The sequence below is a fragment of the Lagenorhynchus albirostris genome, chromosome X (genome assembly GCF_949774975.1).
Source record: "Lagenorhynchus albirostris chromosome X, mLagAlb1.1, whole genome shotgun sequence".
Classification (NCBI taxonomy): domain Eukaryota; kingdom Metazoa; phylum Chordata; class Mammalia; order Artiodactyla; family Delphinidae; genus Lagenorhynchus; species Lagenorhynchus albirostris.
The window spans coordinates 4,564,745-4,587,338 of NC_083116.1; the positions used below are offsets into that span (position 1 = coordinate 4,564,745).

Below are 22,594 nucleotides of genomic sequence, written 5' to 3' on the forward strand. Positions count from 1 at the left end.
AGAGAGCTGCCTCCCAGTGAGGCCCCAGGGTCCGCCCTGGCTTCAAGCCCTCCCCCTGACCTTGCAGGCACCTCAGGAAATCCCATTCTGGCCACTATCTGCTTCCTCCCAGCATCCGGGCCCCTCTGCTCTGACATGCTTGACGCCAGCCCATCCCCCAGACGCTCTACCCTCAGGCCAGAGCTCAGGCTCACGGTCCCCAGGATGCTGGTCAGCAACCAGAGTTGCTTCCCAGATTCCGTCCCAGAGCTCTGAGGAGGCAGCCGGGGGGCACTACCGGCCTGTTGTAGCCAATTCCTCACCTGAAGGGCCCGTGCCCATGGCCTGTCAGCTTCTGACGCAAAGGCTGGGGGAACCAAGGGTTCTAGAGACTGGGGGCCAGGCTGACCGTGCCCACACCCCCTTCCCAGCTGTGTGGCTTAGGGTAGGTGGTGGAAGGCCTGCTTCCCAGGCAGCTGGGAGGGGTCAATGAGACAATGGATTTGCAAGGCCCTGGCAATACGACTGGTACCCACGAGCGGCTCTGTGAGGCCGGCTTTCCTTCCACGGGGAGGACTTCTTAACCAGGGGCCCCAGGTGGATTTCCAGGAGTGCCAGGGACCCCCATAGAAGACCCACATGTGTGTGCATGAGTCTTTTTCTGGGGAGAAGCTCCCATGGCTTCCATCGGAGCCTCAAAGCGGTCCCGTGACACACCAAAGGTTAAGAACCTCTCATCTAGAGTGACCCCTCTCAGGTGCGGAGTGCGTGGAGCTCAGTCGAGAATCAGCTGCCCCCCATCATGTGGGGCCTGCACTGAGTCAGCCCAGCAGGTCATGGGGCTCTGAGATGTAAGAACTGCAGCATCCATGGGGCCCCTGAGCTGAGCCCAGACATCCCGGCACGGGAGCGGCCCACGCTGCCGTCCGGAACCCCGCAAGGGGCACTGACTGCGGAGGTAAGACGTGAGAAGAGTCGGGGTGGAGGAGGGGTGGCGAGGGCAGGAGCCAGGCTTGAACGAGAAACCGGCTCAGGTCAGAGCAGCAAGGACGAAGGCCCGGAGGACACAGGACAGCAGCACAGGGGATTTTGAGAGGTGGTGTAACACAGTGGTGCAAACCGTGGGCCTTGATCGCTGCTCACTCACCGTGGGCCTGGTAACTTACTGCCCTGCTCCACGCCTGTTTCCTTCCTCGTAAAATGGAGACAGTCAGAGTAGCTGCGTGCAGGGCTGTGTGCGGACTGAGCTCAGACAGGGAAAGCCCTCAGAACTGGCCGTTATTCCTGTCAGTCTAGTGGGGCCAGAGGGCAGGGCTCGTGGATAAGTCCGGTGAGACTCCTGTAAGCGGGGCTCACACAGGCCGGCCTGAGGAGCCTGGGCTTGAATACGTGCACTCAGGGGCGCCACTGGCTGTTTCTGCACAGACCGCTGCCATGCGCTGACGGATGCCGTATGAAGGTCCTGTGAACACGGTGGGCGGAGCAGCAGGTCATTCTTCAGCCAGTCATTCATTCACCAAATTCTTATTCATGCCAGGCCCAGAAGGGACCTAAAAGAAGAGTTCCTGGGAACTAGATGCTTCGAATACCACACGTGGGGCTGTTCTGTGCGGTGGAGCTGCGTGCACTCCGCCCCTCCCCCCGGTAGTGCAGCGCCCCTCTGTGAGTGGAGGCCGGGGCCCCGGGTGGGCACAAAGGGATGGGAGCCCCACATGACTCTATCCACACTCAACGAAACTCATCCTGCTAACTGCTGACGCCATGGCCCAATCCCTGGAACCTGCGAATATGTTACCTTAAATGGAAAAATGTACTTTGCAGATGTGATTAAATTAAAGATCTTTGGGGCTTCCCTGGTGGCGCAGTGGTTGAGAATCCGCCTGCCAATGCAGGGGGCATGGGTTCGAGCCCTGGTCCGGGAAGATCCCACATACCGCGGAGCAACTAAATCCGTGCGCCACAACTACTGAGCCCACGTGCCACAACTACTGAAGCCCACGCACCTAGAGCCCGTGCTCTGCAACAAGAGAAGCCACCGCAGTGAGAAGCTCACGCACCGCAACGAAGAGCAGCCCCCGCTCGCCGCAACTAGAGAAAGCTGCGCGCAGCAACGAAGACCCAACGCAGCCAAAAAAAAAAAAAAAAGATCTTTGGATGGGGAGATGTTTCTGGATTATCTGGGTGTGTTCAATGGAATCACAAGGTTCCTAGTAAGTGAAAGAGGGAGTAAGAAAAATGGGTCAGAGTAAGATGTCATAATGGAAGCAGAGTCAGGGAGTGAGGGCTGGGAGAGATTGAAATTTGAAGATGCTCTGTCGCTGGCCTTGAAGACAGAGGAAGGGGCCATGAGCCAAGGGATGGGAGAGGCCTCTAGAAACTGGAAGAGGCCAGGAGGCCAGCTCTCCCCTAGAACCTTCTGGAGGAAAGCAGCCCTGCCCACACCGTGATTTTAACCAAGTGAGACCCATTTTGGACTCTGGCCTCGGAAATGGTTAGATAATAAACGTGTATTGTTTTAAGCCACAAAGTGTGTGGTACTTAGTTACAGTAGCAATAGGAAAGTGCTACAGAGTCTGAAGGAAAAAAGGGAAAGTAAAGCCATGGACGAAACCTATTTTAGAAAGAGCACCAAACCAGGTGAAAGAGAACCTCGGGGAAATGAAAGTTTATTTAGCAAGTGCTCCAGGGGAACCCGGATGCGAATACAAGGGGAAATCCACTCAGATCTTTACCTCTCCTTGAACAACCCAGTTTATTCCAAACAGGTTACAGAATTAGCTGTGTGGAGAGAAACAAGAAGTGAACAGAAGGGAGAACAGGCTGGTGAAGGGTCCTGGAATCATGACGGAAGAGGAATGGACGATCGATCAACCTGGAGAAAAGAAGATGAGAGTCCACAGCTTAGGCCAGAGCTGTCACGGGCAAGTGCACGCAGAGGACAGGACCGGGGCTGGTGGGTAGACATTTCAGAGAGAAGTGCAGCTCAAAGGGAAACTTCCACACAACTGGCACTGCCTGAGCCTGGAGCAGGCTGCCACTGGAAGCCGGGGGAGCATGTCCTTAGAGGTATTCCGATAGAAACCCAACCTGGAGAGGGGAGTCCTGCACCGCGCCGGGCAGGGGACTTGGGAACTGATGGGCCCCTCCGTGATCCTGGCGGTGTCAGGTGCCTTCTGCAGCTTTCTGAAAGTCAGGGCAGTCAGTGCTCTTCTGTCTGGATTTGACAGAAAGACAGAAAGTAGCGTCCGTCCAGGGACCTCTCAGCTCGCCGACACCTGCAGCATCAGAGAGGACACACAGAACGCACGAAGCCTGAAGTGTGTGTCCATGGCTCTCACTCCCAACCCATTCCTCAGCGCTCAGGGGAATTAAAAGCAAAGGTTAACCATGTGCCCTAAAGGCTGTGGCACCATGACAAATGGATTGGCCACTGCATTCTGGGAGGGCAGGTGAATGCCAAGGCCAGAGGAGCTTCCCTGTGGTGAGGATGGAGGACCAGGGAACTTCAAGGCTGCTGCGCCAGTGGGACAAGCCAGATGCCAGCCCTGGGCCGGCTTCCCCCTCATTTCAACATATTTGGGTCACCAGCCAAGGTCACCTCCTTTTCCCCAAGTTAAGTTCACAGCCGAGAGGGTCAGCCTGAGGCCAGGGCCTTCCTTGTGCTCCCACGCCTCTGTCTAGTTGCTTTACTGAGAACCACAGGCGCTTGATTTAGACGCCTGTGCAGATGAGGAAACTGAGGCAGGGAGGCTGGAGAATGTACCAGAGTCAAGAGGAGGCGACTAGGCTGCTCAGACCTGACTTGCCTCGGTTCCTTGAACAGCCCACGAAATCACGCCTCCTGAGAGAGGAGGGGCCTGGGAGGGGCCAGCCCTTGCCCTCTGGGCGCACAGGCTAAGTCTCTCTCACCGGGCTGACAGCATGGCCTCCCTCCTGCTTGGCCTTTCCCTCCCCCCACTTTCAACCTGCCCTGACTGATCTCCTTAGAAGAACCCCACCTTGAATACCAGACAAAGCCTGGCGTGCTTCTGGAAGATGCACGTGTAACCTGCTGGATATTTGGAAGTCACAAAACCCCGCGTCTCCTAGCCCGAGGGCTGCGTGCCTCCCCTCCCCGCTCTAGACCCCCCTCCTGGTTTCTTCTCACCTAGAAAATGCTTCCAAACCCCCTTCCCTAGGAAGGCCAGCATGGCCGAAAAACGTGATAAGCCAGCTGCTTGGCTGGTTTAAGTCAATCTGACATCGAAGGTCTGCGAGGTATAATTTTCCCTTTCTTTTTCCCCTTCTTCGAGCAAACACAATTTCCAGTCCCAGCCATGACATCTTGCTGGCTGACGGTCCACGTAGTTCACTGAGAGCCTGCAGAGAGCCCCTTCTGAGGAAAACCTGCCCTCCACAGCGGGCTGCAGCCCTGGCTTCACTTCTGCTCTTCTCAATGGCCTGGACGGGGCAGGGGCAAGTGAGGAAGCGTTGGGGACCTGGCTTCCGTGGCCTCTGTCACTTCACTGGACCCTGAGCAAGGCCCCTCACCTCTCAGAGCCCGTTTCCAGGCCGAGAGAAGGGCAGTCATCCACACGAAGCTGTTGTCAACACACTACGAAGACACCTCCACCGTCTTCCACTGTCCGCACCCCAGGACTCACACGTAGGGCGCCTCGCGCGGGCCACGGTCTGTGGCAAGTACACAGAGCTCAGCCTCCTGTGGGACGGGAGGCTACCGCCTGCATTTACAGAAGAGGCAACTGAACTCAGAGACATGGAGTAACCTGCCCAAGATCTCAGAGCGATGCAATGGGGGGAGCCCAGGGCTCCCCACTACCACTTCTCCAACAGCAGGCTTGCCTTGAACCTGCTTTACCAAAGACCATGGTCACGCAGAAACCCAGGGATGAGTCCCCGTACGTGGCCCCCACTGGCCCGGCCCCAGTGAAGCTTCCGGGACGGGGTCCTCGCTCCTGCCTGGCCTCCCTGAGAGAGGCCTTTTCATGAGGCAAGCCACTCCCCCACGGTCACCACCTCTTCCTGCTCTGAGGCCTCACTGAGGGCCTCCCACGTCCAGCCTGCCACACCCACAGCTGCCAGGCCCGGAGCCCAGGTCCGCCCCGGGCCCTGCGCACCCTGCCCGCAGTAGAGCTGTCTAACACACATCCATGAAGCCAGCTAGGTAGCCCCGGGTGGGTTCATGCCACTGAGCGCACTTTGCTTTTCAAATGTGGTCAAGGGTGCATTAACCACACGATGCCAGAGCAAGGAAGAAAGAAGGGGAGAAGGTTAGCAGTTAATTTTATGGATTCGTGTATGAGGTTTGAAATGATAGAAAATGCATTTCATAGCATGCGTAGTATCACAGCTCCGTTAAGCAGCGAAGGAGAAGGAGAGAAAAAGAGAGTGACGTTCGGTTACTGTTTCTCCTTTAAATCTTCGGGGGTTAGCCATCACTGGGGAATGAGGATGCAGGAATTTGTCTACAATTTCTTCTCTGCTAAAATCTGAAATGCTAATGTAATTTAATATAAAAATGAATCCATTCTAATTCACTCTTAGTATGTAGTTTAGCACAGAAGACTTTCTACTGTTACCATATCCATTTTCATTCATTTATTCATTCACTCATTCTTTCATTCATTCAATAAACATGCGCTGAACTCCTATTCTATGCCAGGCCCTGGCTGGGCCCCCGAAGGAGCCGGAAGAAAACAGACACACACCAGGCTCAGGACCCGACCTTGAGCCTTGTGGTCTAGCAGAGGAGACAAGGCAGGGACCTAAATAATTAAGTGGAATGTGGTCACAGTGCCCCGGGAACAGCAGGGCACTAGGCCGGAGGATCTGGAGAGGGACAGAGAACTTACAGCTAGAAAAATCATTTAGGAGGCTTGCCGCACTCCTGGATTCTATGATGACCAGGAAGTGGATCTAAGCCTGCCTGGCAACACAGGCCGGAAAGCGCCTGCTTCTCAGCCTCAGCTTGGCAGACAGCACGGCGTGCAGCCTGGGGCGAGTCCCTGCTTCCCTCTGGGCCGGTTTTCTCAAGTGTGACCTAAGAGCTTTGGACCTCATAAGAACCTATACGCGCGTCCAGGGAGAGGAGCCCGAGCTGAGACCCAGACGTCTGGGCTTCAATCCCTGGCCCTTCCGCCATCTTTTTGTTATTTCCAACCACCCAGCAGCTCCCACCTGCTCAGTCTTTGAGTGGGAACCATGGAGCCTGGGAAGGATGGCTGAACTTACTAGGTGGCCATTCTACTTTCTGTTGTCCTCAGATCTTGAGAATATTAATGGAAGACCCGTGTTCCCAAACTGTCTCCAGGCAAGAGCAATACCAATGCCAGTAATGTCAAAATGTCCAGCAAACAAACACTTCTCTTCCGTCCTCTCTCCCTTCCCATCCCCTTTACAAGGTACAAAACAAAATACGCCAGAAGGGATGAAATACAGCTCAAGCGAGCTGAAAGGTAAATTAAGCGGAATGCAGGAGCCCTCTTGAGGGCCATTATGACTGGCCACTCTTGGGGTTTCCTGGATACCACCGGGAACCAAGGCCCCTCTTGAGCAGCTCTGTGCACTGGGCTGGAAGCCTCTGAGTGGAGAGGGCTGTGGACCCGGAAAGAGCCGAGTTCACCTTCTACCACTCTTGTGGACACTTCCAAAGGGTCGGTAGTATTGCTACCCACCCCCATACTGACCTCAATTTGAGGAGCAATGGTGCCTCGAGACTCCTCCTGGGGGCTCACTCCCTGTATTCATTTCCTAGGGCTGCCATACAAATTGCTGCAAACCAGGTGCCTTAAAGCGACAGAAATGTATTCTCTCATGTTACGGAGGCAAAAGTCCCAAATCGAGGTGTCAGCGGGACCACACTCTGGGGTAGAATCTGCCCCATGGCACTCTCCTAGCTTTGGGCAGCTGTCAGCAGTCCTTGGCTTTCCTTGTCTGTAGTCGCATTGCTCCAGTTTCTGCCTCCGTTTTCACATTGCCTTCTTCTCTGTGTGTCTCTCCTCTGCTGTCTCATAAAGACCCTTGTCATTGGACGTAGGCCCCATCCTAAATCCAGGATGGTCTCATGTTGAGATCCTTAAACTAATTACATCTGCAAAGACACTTTTTGCAAATGAGATCACAGTCACAGGTTCTGGGCAGATGTATCTTTTTGTGGGGGGACAGCACTCAATGCACTATACCCCCCTCAGAGCTCTTGTATTTTTGAGAGCCAAGTGGCAGCACTCAGACAAAGAGAGATCCTGCCCTGGGCAACTGGTGCTCTCATCAGTTCTGTTGGATAAGAGCATTCTGGAAGACTCAGCTCACAAGACCCCTTCCAATAGAGTCCCCTTCCATGGACTCTAGCGTCAGTCTCCCTGAGTTTGCATCCTGGCTCTACCACTTCCTAGCTGCTGTGTGACCCTAGGCAAATCACTTTACCTCTCTGTTCCTTAGTTTCCTCATCTGTAAAATAGGGATAATTGACAGTGCCTACCTCGTGGGAAGAGTAAGGCTCTATAAGTGTTTCCTCTTATTTCCAGTATCCTGCTGTGAGCACTACCGAGGCAAGCTCCTATCATCACACCCATGTTCCCAGAAGCAGAATCATAACCGGAACATAGAACTGGAAGCAGTCCTACAGACTATGGATTCTCCAGTAGCCTCAGTCAATTGAAAAAGGGAGGCTCCCAGGATGCAACTGACTCGACATTTACATGGACGCTCTTTTATACTGGAAATCATGATAATGAGACTTTTTTTTTAAAGCAGAGGAGCCAGAATTTAGGCCATCGAGGAAATGTCTCCCTTCAAAGTTGTCCCTCGAGAGGCTCTACACGCTTTCTCGTAGCTGCTGTTGTTCAGACCCTGTGGGGCTGTAGAGGTGGCCCTTGGAGACTGTGAAGTATACCACCCTTTGTAGCCCAATCCAGCCTTTCCTGGTTTAACCATCCACCTTTCTCCATATTCTCTCAGAAAGTCTTTTGGGTTACTGATAATCAGTAATTATCCTCCAGTGATACAGAGGTGTGATACAGAGGTGTTCTAGGACTGGCTCCAGTGATACAGAGGTGTTCTGGGACTGGCTGGTCAGCTCTAAAGGCGGACTCTCAAGACAAGTCCCACAGATGCTATGAGCACGGAGTACCCACTTACAGCTCCTCATGGGGGTTTTGATGATGGTGAGCCTGTGGCCACTTTCTAGTACTGCCACATCCCTTACCTCATTTTATCCTGAACAAGCCTGTGGCTAGATGCTTTACCATCCCTTTACTAATGACGTAATGAAGGACTGGAGAGGGTGACCAGCTTTCCCAAGGTCACACAGCTAGTCCATGGCAAAGGGGAGAGTTGAACATAGACTTTCTGCCTCCAAATTTATCAATCTTTCCATCACCCCAGGATGAACACAAATGAGTCACATTACTTTAGAGGAATTTCTTACATGTTTAAAATAATTTTCTAATTGTCTACTTTGTCCTCATTCCCAGTCTGAATTGGGGGAAAATGGGGATCAGTCTGCTCTGTGCTGCGGGCTGAGCCTGGCACTTTGCTTTGCAATCAACAACTGTTACATTTTGAAAAAAAAAAATCCGTTTTGCAAAAAAAGAAAAAAACCATAGTGATAACAGAAGAGAGAACGTTGGCCTCAGAGGGATTTTGTGAATCCCGGTCTTTCCTAGGATTAGCGATTGGAAGTGTTCTCCACTGGGGGTATGCAGGGGTACCTTTGAGCTGTCCTACAAATAACAGCACTGGCCCAGGAATGAGGTGGCACTCAGAGTCCTTCCAGCCAAGGAAATGGGCCTGGGTGGGTCGCTAGCGGAAGATGCTAAGAGCAGGTGGCTGTAGAGGTGGACATGTGATTCCCGAGGCTGTACCAAGGCTGCTCGTCACAATGCCTGTATGAAACTGGAACAAAATGAGAGAGGGAGGGAGGCAAGTGGGGGACAAGGGCATTTTCTTATTCTATGTAGAAAAATAGGCCATTTTAGGATGGAAGGAGGCCAGAAAGCGCACTGAGAGCTGCCTCCTCTTTTCTGAGCCCTGAGCTTTGGCACAGTGTCATTTTCCTCCCGACACCTGTCGAAACATTTTTAAAAGCAAAACAGCCGTTCCCACTAGTGACTCCTATTATTGCCTTTGGTGAATTTCCTGCGCTGGAATCATCCTCTCTGGGAGGGGATGGTGGTGCCTTTCCTCCACGGGGCCCCAGCCGCAGGGCATTACTGTCCTCTCCTGAATTTCCAGGGCCTGAAGTTCTCACTCCCCGGCAAGCCATGCTTGCCATTCTTCATCCCATTTCACAATAAAATCCGAGTCCCTGGATCATCAGAAGGGAAATCTTTGGTCCCAGGAGGATCTAGGGCCTTCACATATCCTTCTCTGCAGGAAAACTCCACCTCATCCCAGAGGGAGAAGGTACCTAAGCCTCCCTGGGAGTTTCATTTTCCCATGAGGCTTTGCTGCTAACTTGGAGAAAACTCCTGGGCCCCAAATGAAGTTGGCCATTTCTGCTCTATTTCCCCCGAGGCTCTGGTCTCAGCTGTGAGAATCAAATCAAACCAGTCCTTGTGAGGAGTCTAGAATTTCCTACACTTTGCATTTGAGAAGACTGCTGGACTCCCGTGTTGCCCTGTGCAGCCTCTCATCGTCCTTGCCAACCCCGGTGGACAGCGGGAGGCCTCTGAGGAGACAGCCACGGTCTCAGTGTCACTAGTCTGCTCAGAATACAGGAGAGGGCCTCATGGGAGCGGCTGCCCAGTAAGCAAATATTGGTTGAACGAATGAGGAAAAATGTAGCCAAGTAACATTTAAAAGGGTGTCCAAGTGAAAATAAACAAAGAGCTAAGAGGGAATTGGGTCAGCCGATCTATCAGTCTCTGCCAGCACGTGGCCCTCACAGCCAGGCCCTGGGCCTCTCCGCACAGCCCCAGCCTGTCCCCATCCCAACCACACTGGCCCAGTCCACACAGATGAGCTTCTGCCTCAGGTTCCCTGCTGAGTACGTCAGCCCTCGCTGGACCTGGAGCCCTGCACTGAGCCCCAGTGTGCTGGGATCGGGTCCTGTCTCCCTGCCTGGCTTCTGTCTGGTCCCTCCACAGAGGTGACAGACAGCCCCTCTCCCCACCAGCTGCCGGCCGACTTTTGCTGCAAAAGTTTCCGCGTCTGGCAATATACCTCCAAGCCCAGACTTCGAGGGTCGCCAGGCTCCCAGTGCCACGCTGACCCGCAAGATGAGCCCCACCTCAGAGGCCAGTACCTGTGGAAGCCATACCCACGTTGCCTCACCACTCTGACTGCCGGGCCTTCTCAGTCCCAGCTGTCTCCTTGTCTCCAGCAGGCTACCCTGCTAAGGACACGGCCTAGCCCGCCACTGAGCCCCACCCAGGATTCTGCCCAGGGACACACAGAGGACATAGCACTGAGTGTTAAGTGGGAGCTGTGCCGAGTTCATCCCTGTGTCAGATGCAACAGGGCACCTGTCACCAAACCTTCCTCATTGGCCCCCACCACCACCCAATCACATTGGTCACAGGCAGCTCTTCCTGGAAGAGACACAGTTTTCCTTACACACCAATGACATCCCAGTGGCCAGCTTTCACCAGAGCACTAAGTGAGATCATCACAAACTGACCTCATGTCAACACATCCTTAGGAACAGCCGCTACGTCTAGCCACTGGGGCCTCTCTGAACTGCTTTCCTCAGGGCCTGCATCTCAGGGTAGCCTCGTGGGCAGGCTTCACTGCGAAAGTGTACTTTGGCACTTCTAGATACAAGTTCCCTTGACTGGGACCCAAGAAAAGCCCATCTGTGCCGCAGTACTTTCTATGGTGGTAGGACAAATACCACTAGCCCGCTAATGAGCCTTAATGGAGTACCCACCATGTGTCCCACCCCGGGCCTGGCCCTTCCCATTCACGCCCCGGAAACACTCCACGGAAGGGTGAAGTGATTGGCCCAGGGTCACAAGTCACTAGTAAGGGGGGAAGAAGCAGGGTTATGACCCAGGTCTCTCTCACTCAGAAGTCTTAGCTCTCATCACCACCTTGATTATCTCCCCGTCCTTGGCCCGGCTCGACCTGTCTGAATCAGAAGCTTCAAAGCAACACGGGAAGATGGGGTCCTTGATGAGCAACCTGTGGGTCTGTCTGTAGGTAGGCGAGCATGAGGCAGCTACTTAGGATCCAAACCTAGATACGCTGCTAGCAGGGGCCCCGTTGCTCTGCTTCCTCAACAGACTGAGCTCCTTGAAGGTAGCTACAGAGTCTGAGCCACGATACACTGCAGCACCGAGTACGAGGCTTGAGATAGTGGTGTTTTGGGCGGGATCCATGATCGGCACCATGAGAGGGCTGAAGGGCTACAGGGACGCAGAGGTAAAACGATCATATCAAGCTGAGGGTCCAGAGCTGGGACTTGAAATATAGGTTTGTTTGTTTGTTTGCTTTAAATTGAGGTATAGTTTATTTACAATATTGTGATAGCTTCAGGTGTAGAGCAAAGTGATTCAGGTATCTGCATCTGTATCTGAATCTATGTAATCTCTCTATAGATAGATTCAGACATATTGATAGATACAGATATAGATTTTTTTTCAGATTCCTTTCCCTTATAGGTTATTACAAGATACTGAATATAGTCCTGTGCTATACAGTAGGACCTTGTCATTTATCTATTTAATATATAGGAGTGTGTATCTGTTAATCCCTAACTCGTAATTTATCCCTCCCCCCCTTTCCCCTTTGGTAACCGTAAGTTTGTTTTCTATGGTTGGTGAGTCTATTGAAATAAATGTTTGATTTTAGACAGGTGAATCTAAGGGGGAAGATGTGCCAGGTAAAGGGATGGGCATAAGCTAAGTCATGAAGTCAAAGCAGAGGCTCAGAGAGTCTTAGGGTAACAGCAAAGACTAAATCTGGCTGGAGCACAGGGAGTGTGGAAGGGATGAGATGAAAAGTTGGAGGGCAGGTTGGGGCCAAATTGCGCACGACAGAGTCACAGTGTTCACAGCCACTGACGGCGGAGCAGCTATGATGGGTCACGTGCTGGGCCAGATGCTCTGTATTTATTATTATTATTTAAATTTTTATTAGAGAACAGCTGATCTACAATGTTGAGTTACTTTCTGCTGTACAGCAAAGTGTATCAGTTACACATACACATATATCTACTCTGTTTTAGATTCTCTTCGATCCTCACAACAGCTCCATGATGCATTATTAGACATATGAAAAAACAGAGGCTCAGAAGGAAAAGTATAGTAAGGTCACGTATAAGATAGAGCTGGCATTCGAAGTCAGATCTGCTTAGATCTAAAGCCCAGCATCTTCTCCCCTGTTCTCCACTGAACAGATGAACTAGGGAAGGCTTTGAATGTCAGGTGGAGGAGGGCCTGCTCCTGGGAGGTGATGGAAGGCAGGGCAGTAGGTTGAAAGAGTGAAATCTGAGAAGGGAAAGACTCTCAGCTTTTCATGGTAGCAACTATTCTAACTGCTCTATCACTCGGGCAGCATCTTGGATCCTGGGTTTCGTGAGGATGAAGAGGATATGAGGAAACCTTCTAGAAGTCAAACCCCGCAGCAAGGCTAACAGGAGTCAAGGTAAAGTTTCTGTAGACCTGTTTCTTTCATGGTCTGGTAGCAGCCAAATGGAAGAAAAAACATAAGCCCTTCATAAATGGTTTGCAATGGTCAACAATGAGTTTCCTGTGTATTTAAATCAGGCCCATTGGAAATATGGAAATTTTCATCTAAATACTTTGATCCTTCCGATTGGGAGGTTCTTTGAGAAACTGTCCTGAGTCTGTGGCCTTCTGTTTATTTGATCTCCGGGCTGGCTGGGCTGGGGAGACTCACCCTAGAATTGTCTCCGCCGAGGCCTAGAGGACTGTTGCATAGGAGCCCGTGGCTCTCCCTCCAGAACTCATGCTATTTGACCACAACGCTGGCCTGCTCTCTAGCAAAGGCTAGGCTAGAGTAGACCTGAGCTGCAGATGGGCCTGCTGTTCAAAAGGCTGGGCCTACAGCAACGCCGAAGTTCCTACCGGCAAAGGCCCAGTGCCGTGTGAGAAACCTCTGGAACGCATGATCAATGTGCACCAGACAGCAGGCTGCCTCACACTAGAAGGGGCTGCAGAGGGTGTCTAGGCCACATGGTACAGATGCGGAAAGTGAGAGCATCTGGGCAGGGCAGCAGGCTCCCACAGGCCTCAGTGTGTGTTCAAGCTGCTCTCTGGCCTAAAGCCCAGGGCTCAGAAGTTCTTAAGAACGATTTGACAAGTTCCAAAAGACTTCTTTTGGATGAGTTGTTTTGAGTTCAAATCACCTCAGGACGGAACTGCCGCCTATTTGCTCTTTTGACTTTCTTTGGCTTCCTCACCTAATAACATAAACAATAATAGTAAGACAGTTGACAGCAGCTTGCATACGCATTTTCCCCTGGACTCTTCACAACAGCCCTATGAGGTTGATGGAGCGGAGATTTTTAAGCCCGTTTATACCAAGGAGAAAACTGGGGCTCCAAGGAGATGAGAAACTCATCCAAGTCAAGCAAGTGGTAGAGCTGAAACTTGAATCGAGTAATTCTATTCCAAGCCCAGCACTCTTTCCCCTCCCATGGCCTTCTCCGGGAGCGGTACCAGGGAAGCGGTTTTCTGCAAAAGCAAATCGTGGTCTTTCCCAAGCTGCGCTCAGTTGAGATAAAGTATTTGCATGTGACCTTGTCCCCTCCGCAGCCCCTAGAGATCACACCCCCAGCCACCTGGGGCCCAGCACAACCGCTCTAAGTCCCAGCTAAGGCCTCACTCCATCCGAGATCACCTGGGGACTTGAGCTGGCCCTTCCACCCCTCCCTCTGTGGCAGAAAAGACTCACATGCAAATGAAGTGGGACATTCGTATTTGCATTGGGGGAGATCAAATCAAACATGATGACCACATCCACTAAATATTCCAGGCATTTCCTTTCCAGTTTTCCTGCCTGTCACCCATTCAATCTGGTGTAAAAGGGCCATGCAAGAATGCGATAAATATTTTTTCCTTCCTAAACTGGCATTTAGCATGAAGAGAGAAGGACTGGGGTCAGAGAGTTAACTGTTGAAATATTTGCTTTCACTGGGCCAAGTATATGTGGGAAGGAGTTGGGGTCGTTCGGGATCGAGGTATCACTGGAGGGGAAATGTAGGCGCGATGTTCAAGGCAGGCTTAGTCCCAAATCCACGGCCGGGACACGTACCATCTTTGCTGTGCTTCAGGCTACTCAGAGGCAGATGGGCCAAGAGGTGGACACGCTTTGTGAAGAAATAGGTTTGTGCCTAGTGCTGCTTGGCTGCTTAAAAGCGTGTTACTTTTCTTACGTGGAATTTGTCTCGAAGGACGGTGAACGGGTGTCTGCTTAGGACTTGTGGAAAGGCTGACCAGCAGTACGCGCGAGGCAGGCGCGGGCAGGACCCGCATGAAACCCTCAACTGGGCTGGCAGGAGGCCACCTCCGACCCTGACCAGAAGGCCTGTGAGCTCCCTGATCACAGAGCTGGAACACAGGCCTGGAGGCAGGGAGGTTTTGCGTGAGAAGGGAGCTCAGGGATGGGATGAGTCAACGCCCTCAATCTGAGGCCAGAGAGGGGAGGAACTTGTGCAAAACCAAGAGCAAAGCTGGGGCCAGCGCTCAGGCTTCCAGACCCGGGGCCACGGTGCTTCTTGTGCTCCAGGCCACCCCCCACCACGTGGGCCACAGAGCTCAGGGGTGGACAAGCTACCTTCTTTCTCTCTTGCTGCTTGTCCCGAGGGGAGCCCCCTCCCAGAGCTTAGGAGAAAGAAAGTGGTGGCACGGATGACAATGTCCCCAGCAAAGAGGAGCTCTGAGTAGATCTAGGACCTGTTTGCAACAGAAACAGGAGAAGCGCCACCTCCCGACAAGCCCTTTCCCACTGGACTGGACCTTCCTTCTCAGATATGCTCCGTTCAAAGTTCACCAACTCTGCACGTGACTCCTGGGGCCTAGCTCAGCCAGGCTTTTCTGTGGGTCTGATGGACATAGAAAGCAGCAGCCTTCTCGAGGACGGGGCAGACAAGTTGCACTTAGAATGTGGTTTTTGAGTGAGTGACTGACAAACTGGGCCTATCATCCCGGTGTGTGTGTGTGTGTGTGTGTGTGTGTGTGTGTGTGTGTGTGTGTGTGTGCGCGCGCGTGCGCGCGCAGGGCTATCACTCCTGCCACCCCCCATCTAACTGATGAGGAAACCGGGGCTCAGAGGGCTGCCCACGGTCACACAGCCAGCATGTGGCAGAGCTAGGACTCGAAACCAGGTCTTCAGCCTCTCTTATCCCCCAGTCTTTTCATTATAAACAGTGTAGCCTAGGGGCTAGGAGGCCGGCCCTAGAATCAGAGACCTGGGTTCAAATCCCAATTCTACTACTTTACTTACCTGATATGGTGACTGTGACCATTAAATGAACCAATATATGGTCATACTCCATGCTTAACACAAGTCCCAAAAGACCTTTCTCACCTAGAAAGGCAACAGGAAGTCTGGCTACTCTGTGCTAGACCACGAGCTGGGGGGATGGGCGGCATAGCTCTCGGCACCTTTGCCTGACCCTGCTTGGGCCAGTCCACGTGTACACCGGTAAGGAGCAGATCGATGACATTTCCTGGGCCTCTCTACTCACCATCCGCATCCAACCTTTTGTTTTTCTTTTCTGTCCCTTCCATAATGGAGGGAACTCTCCCCCCTCCCCTCAGCCCTGGGTGTAAAAAGAACACCCGGACCCTCCCTCTGGGTTTGTGGGCACAGAGGACAGAAGCACTTGCAGTGGAGGGACACTGCCCCCACCCCGCCCATGTACTCGGTCACATTCGGTCCACCCTCATCGAGTGACTGTGATTGCAGGCGAGCCCCAACACCAGGCTCTGTCAGGACACGGAGAGCAAGACCTTCCCGGCTTGGCTGGCCCCACAGCTTTCCCCTGGATATTCTCATTTTAGTTCCCTAATCATGCCCGGCAAGAGTTATCACCCCATTTTATAGAAGAAGGAAAGTAGGCTCTTGGAGGGATACGATTTGTCTGTCCATACTCACAGGGCTGTAAGTAGCCCGGCTGGGATTTGAATTCAGGTCTCTCTGTGCCCTAAGCCCATGTCCCTTTGGCTCTCCAGGGGCTGGACAGGAAGAGGTTTATAAGGAACTCTTTCTCTGTGCCCTAAGCCCATGTCCCTTTGGCCCAGGGGATCTGGGCCAGACCAGAGGAAGCAAGGGGCCTGGGCTTCTCAACTGGAAGACTCCGTGGCTGAGCTGACGAAAGAGCTACATGGAACCACGTGGCTGTGAGGTTAAATCCATGGCTGCCTCTTACTAGCAGTCTGCTCAATTCAAGGCAGGCCTTGGCAGCGGTAGTCCTGGCTGGCAGTGTGCATGTGGTCAAGAGAGCATGCCCCAGAACTCCATCCCCTTATGGCCCTTACTATCCTAAACTCCCATTACCCATTGTCATGGGCTGAACTGAGGCCCCCACTTTCCCTACGTTGAAGTCCAATACCTCAGAATGTGACTGGATTTGGAGATAGGGTGTTTAAAAGGGCAATTAGGTCAAAATGAAGTCATTAGGGGGAGCCCTAATCCAATATGACTGGTGTCCTTATAAAAAGAAGAGATTAAGACACAGACGTGTAGAGGAAAGGTCACGTGAAGACACGGGGAGAAGGCCATCTATGAGACAAGGAGAGAGGGCTAGAACAGATCTTTTCCTGACAGGCCTCAGAAGGAACCAACTCTGCAAGCACCTTGATTTTGGACTTCCAGCCTCCAGAAGTAGGAGACAATAAGTTTCTGTTGTTCAAGCCACCCAGTCTGTGGTACCTTATTACGGCAATCCTAGCAAATGAATGTACCCACTTATAGAGCTCTATCCTCCCTGCTGGATCATGAGCTCCTTGAAGCCAGGAGCCCAGCACCAGCCCAGTGCCTGGTGCCCAGTGGATGGTCAGTTAAGAGTCACTGAAGGGGCTTCCCTAGTGGCGCAGTGCTTAAGAACCCGCCTGCCGATGCAGGGGACACGGGTTCAAGCCCTGGTCTGGGAGGATCCCACATGCCACGGAGGAACTAAGCCCGTACGACACAACTACTGAGCCTGCACTCTAGAACCCGCGAGCCACAACTACTGAGCCCGTGCACCTAGAGCCCGTGCTCCACAGCAAGAGAAGCCACCGCAATGAGAAGCCCGCGCACCACAACGAAGAGTAGCCCCCGCTCGCCGCAGCTAAAGAAAGCCCGCGCGCAGCAACAAAGACCCAGTGCAGCCAAAAATAAATAATAAATAAATAAAGAGTCGCTGAAGGCAACGTTGCCTGGGGTGGGCGGGAGCATATCAGACTGGGAGGCAGGCTCCCCGTTCCTCTCAGGACAGGTCTGGGGGGCCTGCCTGCTGCGCCTCCCTCCCTTGATCTTTGGCAGTCAGAGGGGGTCTCCTTCATGGAAGAGGGTGTGAGCATCTGCAGCAAGGAGCCTGGTAGCCCGTGCTCCTGGAGACTCCAGGTTGCTCTGGGAAATACTCTGTGCCGGTTCTCTTCTCCATACAGCATGGGGTGAGGGCCTTGACAATCAGGTTCTGGTACCTGAGCGTCCCGTGTACCCGTAAGTCTGGGATGTCTGAAGCATGACGATTTGGGGAAAGGGGTGGTCGAGATCTTGGAAGTTAAGTAGGAAGTAGAATGTTAGGGTGAGGAGGGCCCTGAACACCAGGCCTCGGCTGGGACTTCGTTCTGAAGCCAGGGGAGAGCCAGGCCTTCGGAGGGGGAGGCATGACTTCACAGTGGGAGGAATGTCCTTCACGGTGGGGATAGCCTGGAGCAAGGGAGACAAGAGAGTGGGCTTTGCCAGCACCCACGTGCGATGTAAGTAGTCTGAACCCCAGAAGCCAAATGGTGAGTGATGGCTGAGGGAGTGAGGTGTTTCTAACTGGGCAGCTGGGGCTATGGTAGGCTTCCTGGCCATGACCTGAAACTGTCCAGCCCTGTGTGCTCCCCAAGGTCAGAGGAACTTCCATTGTCTCCACAGAGTCCACTGCCAAGCTCAATCCGAGGGCCCAGCATAGAATCAAGAGTCTCTCAGGAGAGGTTTGTGGACCAAATTAATTTGGTCCACAAATTCGCCCCCCAAAAGATGCAGGGAATGAAAAGTGGGGAGACTTCATTGTGAAAACCAGCTAATATTTAAACTCAAAACTTCAGAGGTACTCACGGAAGTCAGTTCCTGAGAGCAAAGGGGAGCTGCAACTTCCAAAGGGCAGTAGCCCTCTGTGATTTCCACAGACATGCAGAAGAGGAGAGTCCAGATCTACAGTGAACCAGCTCCATCCAGCAGCATTAATCATCGATGATGCCTTTGCATCTGTTTTGGTCTAACAATACAGGAAGAAAAGGTCTTTCCAGGGTCAAAGAAAATGCTGTGTTCAGTGTCACCCTTTGTTTGTCTCCGAGCTCCTTTCTGTGAAAGTTCTGCAAAGCCCTCAGGGGCATGCAGGACAGCCCCATCCCCTGGGAAGAACAAAGGGCTTGTCTGTGAGTCCTTGGGCCTGCTGCCTGGGTATATATACTCTGACATACAAATGACATCCCATGCCACAGGTGAGATGGCCGATCAGTAAGAGAGAACTTGCAGCTCTTCTGGAATTTGTCCTCAGTAAAGCTGTCAAGACCTTCAAAGACTGGGGTCCACAGCGGGGAGTGGTTAGCACAGGTTGGTGGTAGGGCTGCGAGTAAAACGCAGAGAGCTTGACTCCTGGGCCCAGGCTCCTCGCACTGGACCATCCGGCCTACTTCTCAGGCTAGACCCACAAGTCCCACCAGTCTGACCATCGTGATAGAATTGTCTGGTCAAGTCAATGACAATTAATTTGGCTAATTTCTTTTCTGATCCCAATGATCACTTGTTTGCATTGGCCAGGAAATGAGTTTAAATGGACTGGTTGTTCAAATAGGTCCTTGACGACGGTTGGGCATAGAGGGCTTTGTAATTTAGAGTCCGGGGCTGTCTGTCACAGTTAACGGTACATCAAAGAGCAACGGATTAAGAATAGGCCTAACTGGTCCATCCAGACAACGGAATACTATTCAGGAATAAAAAGAAATGAGCTATCAAGCCATGGAAAGACATGGAGGAACCTTAAATGCATATTGCTAAGTGAAAGAAGCCAGTCTGAAAAGGCTACATGTTGTATGGTTCAATATATATGACATTCTGGAAAAGGTAAAACTATGAAGACAAAAAAAAAAGAGAAAGATCCGAGGTTGCCAGGAGTTTGAGGGTAAGTGGGGAGTGACGGGGGTGGAACACAGGGGATATTTAGGGCAGAGAAACTACTCCATGTGGTACTGTAATGGTGGATGCATGACGTTATGCATTTACTGAAAACCATAAAATTGTACAACACAAACGGTGACCCGAATGTAAACTATGGATTTGAGTTAATGACACCATATCAATATTGGTTCATCAATTATAACAAATGCACCACACCAATGCAAGATGTTAATAATAGGGGAAACTGAGGGAGTATATGGGAACTCTCTGTATTTTCTGCTCCATTTCTCTGTAAACCTAAAACTCCCCCAAAAGTCTATTAATTAATAAAAATAAACATTGATAGAATAGGCCTAAGTGTCCAGATATGGGAGGAAACAGTGCAGGGCTGAAAGCTTCTGTTCCATAGCAGACAAATAGGCAAATGCCTGGTAGACTCTGAAACCGTGGCTAAAAGTCTTCACCAACACATGAGGGTAAACACTGGACAATTTGGTCCTGTATCTAAGTACTTAGGAATAACTTTTTATAGGCATTATGTAGTCATGGTTTTGGCGATAATGCTGTATGTAGCTGAACAATAGCCCCAGAGCATATGAAAATGGAAAAAGCAAAACAAACTAGAAACTCAGAAGATAGTTGTCATTTTTTATATCAAAAGACTTCAAAATTTTCCCTTTCAATCTAGACCAACTGCATTACATCCTACGATTTTCTCACTGAAGACAGAGAATGTGGTTACATACCAAGAAGTGGAACTCTTTAGCCTCTCAGTGTTCTTCTCCAGCCTTGGTTTTTGTGCTAAGTCCTTGAGTGCCTAAGACCTGGAGCAAATAAACAGATATGGCAATAAAAACATAAAAGAACACAGGAGACAAACACTACTGGGTTGACCTTATATGTACAATTGACAATTATGGAACATAGCACTTAGACTGAATTCTGCACACAGTTCAAGGTACTTCAGCATAAGTATCATTAACTCTGGCTTTTGTTGAGTGAGATCCCTGGAGGTGGGACCACTTTCAGATAGTTCAAGAAGTCCCTCTAAAACACATTCTTTTCACAAGAGAGAAGACTTTGTATTACAGAGATGGCAATTCTTCCAAAATTGATCCATAAATTCATTTCAATTTCAATAAAAATTCGAATAGATTTTTTTCATCAAACTTGACAAGCTGACAATAAAATTTACATGGAAGAGCAAAGGGGCAAGGATATGAAAAAAACACTCACGAAGAAGAAAAGAATGAGCAGGGGATCATGCTACCAGACAGCAACATTTCTTATGAGCCTACAGTAATAAAACTATGTGGTATGAGCATAGGGGCAAAGTAAATCAGACCACTGAAACAGAACAGAAAGCTCAGATGTAGGGAACCTTCGTATATGACAATGATAGAACAGCAGAGAGGCAGGGAATGGATAGACTATTTAATAAATAGTGCTTAGATGATTGGATAGCCATGTGAAAAAAAAGGAAATCCCTATACAAAAATAAGTTCCAGGTGAATTATAAAGCAATATGTAAAAATAAAACATTAAAACACTAAAAGAAAATAAAGGAGACTATATTTATGATAAGGTAGGACTCCTTAAGAGAAAAACACAAGCCATACCATAAAATATTAACAAATTTGACTTCTTTTAATTAAAACATTTACAGAACAAAGGCAACATGAAGTTCAAAGATACCTACAGACTGCGGGAAGATATTTGCAACAGATATAAGTGGCAAATATTCGCATTTATAACACCGTAAAACATTCTCAGGTCAAAAAGTAAAAGACAAACAACCCAACTAAAATGGAGAAAAACAAAACAAACAAACAAAAAAACCACGATCAGGCACTGCACAGAGGATGAGACCTGAAAGACCATTCAAGATATGACAAGCTAGTCAACTCCCTACTTATCAGGGAAATACAAACTAAAGCAAGAAGACACCTTTCATGCCCATCTATTTGGCAAAATAGTAAAGTCTAACAGTATCAGGAGTGTTGCTGACGATGTGGACATACACTGTTGCTGCAAGCACAAGCTTGGCCTGACTGCTTTGGAGACCCCTCTGATGATGCTTCGTAGACAGTTGCTTAAACGATTACTTACAGTGGAGCTCAGATAGCTCACTTTAGACCTTTGCTCTTTTCCACATTAAGTACTGAACACTAAACATTTCTCTATAAGCACTATTTTAGCTGCACTCCCCAAATTTTGTAATGTCATGTCTTCATTTCCATTTAGTTCAAAACATTTTCTAATTTATCTTGAAATGGGTTATTTAGAAATGTGTCGTTTAATAACCATATATTGAAATAACCAAGAAAGTGAGAAGATGACCCACAGAATGGGAGAAAATATTTGCAAACCATACACCTGATAAGGGACTTGTATCTAGATATATATAAAGAACTCTTTAAAAAAATGTTATTGAAGTATAGTCGATTTACAATGTTGTATCTAATTTCTGCTGTACAGCAAAGTGACTCAGTTATACAAATATATATATATATATATATATATACACATATACATTCCATTCATATTCTTTTCCATTATGGTTTATCACAGGATATTGAATAGAGTTTCCTGTGCTATACAGTAGGACCTTGTTGGTTATCACTTCTATATATAATAGTTTGCATCTGCTAATCCCAAACTCCCACTACATCCCTCCCCCACCCTCCCTCCCCATTGGCAACCACAAGTCTGCTCTCTATATCTGTGAGTCTGTTTCTGTTTCGTAGATAGGCTCACTTGTGTTGTATTTTAGATTCCACATTTAAGTGATATCCTATGGTATTTGTCTTTCTCTGTCTGACTTACTTCACTTAGTATGATAATCTCTAGGTCCATCCATGTTGCTGCAAAAGGCATTATTTCCTTCTTCTAATGGCTGAGTAATATTCCATTGTACATATATAACACATCTTCTCATAAAGAACTCTTACAACTCAACAATAAAAAGACAAACAAAAATATACAATGTTTAATGTTATTCCCAAAGAAAATGTTTCCTAACTGAACTCTCCTGTCAAAAAAAATTGTTCTATTTAATAATGCTTATCACCTATTATACAGATGCCCTGTGACAAAAATTATCTTTTGTGATGAGGTAAAAACCTCAATAGTATCTCTCCTTCTCATTTTTTTTCTCATTTATCTGCAATCCTTTATCACAAAGTAAAACAAACAAGAAAAATACTAAATATACTGAGCACATGTTCAAATAATTTCGACTCCTGACAGTTACTTGGCATTGACATGATGCTTCCATGGGTCTGATTGGCTCAGATTAAATATTTCATACCCAAATTTGGCTTCCTTCTCTATC

At 50.0% G+C, this 22,594-nt stretch overlaps 1 long non-coding RNA gene across 1 annotated transcript in view; it reads right to left on the minus strand.

Moving 5' to 3' along the window:
- Positions 1-2,700: 2,700 nt before the first annotated feature.
- Positions 2,701-22,594, minus strand: part of LOC132514086 (uncharacterized) — a 148,221-nt gene continuing 128,327 nt past the window's right edge. The window contains exons 12-14 of the long non-coding RNA XR_009538615.1: positions 20,007-20,084; positions 4,510-4,700; positions 2,701-3,254 (exon numbers count right to left, since the gene is read on the minus strand). This is a non-coding gene — a long non-coding RNA (uncharacterized LOC132514086). The remainder of the gene's footprint in view (positions 3,255-4,509; positions 4,701-20,006; positions 20,085-22,594) is intronic.